We start from the raw sequence: 273 nt of genomic DNA on the forward strand, positions 1-273 counted from the left end.
CACAGAAGCCGTGGATTAGTCAGGGGCTTTTTGAGTGGGGGGGACCTCTAGGAGCCCTAAAACTCTCCCATGGGACTCCCTCTCCCTCTTATCTGCCCTCCCCAGACCTTTCTCCTCTTCAGCGTGTGGTTCTGCTGCAGAGGGTCCCATCTCGGTTCTCCTGAGCCTGCACCAGGGCTTTCCCTGCACGGGTTAAATTTTTTTATTTTGCTGCTGAATTTCTGCCTCCAAATGACCAGACGGAAGCAGTGGCCAGTTTGGGGCGGGGCGCCC

The sequence above is a fragment of the Pterocles gutturalis genome, unplaced genomic scaffold (assembly GCF_000699245.1).
Source record: "Pterocles gutturalis isolate BGI_N339 unplaced genomic scaffold, ASM69924v1 scaffold32949, whole genome shotgun sequence".
In the NCBI taxonomy this organism is placed as follows: Eukaryota; Metazoa; Chordata; class Aves; order Pterocliformes; family Pteroclidae; genus Pterocles; species Pterocles gutturalis.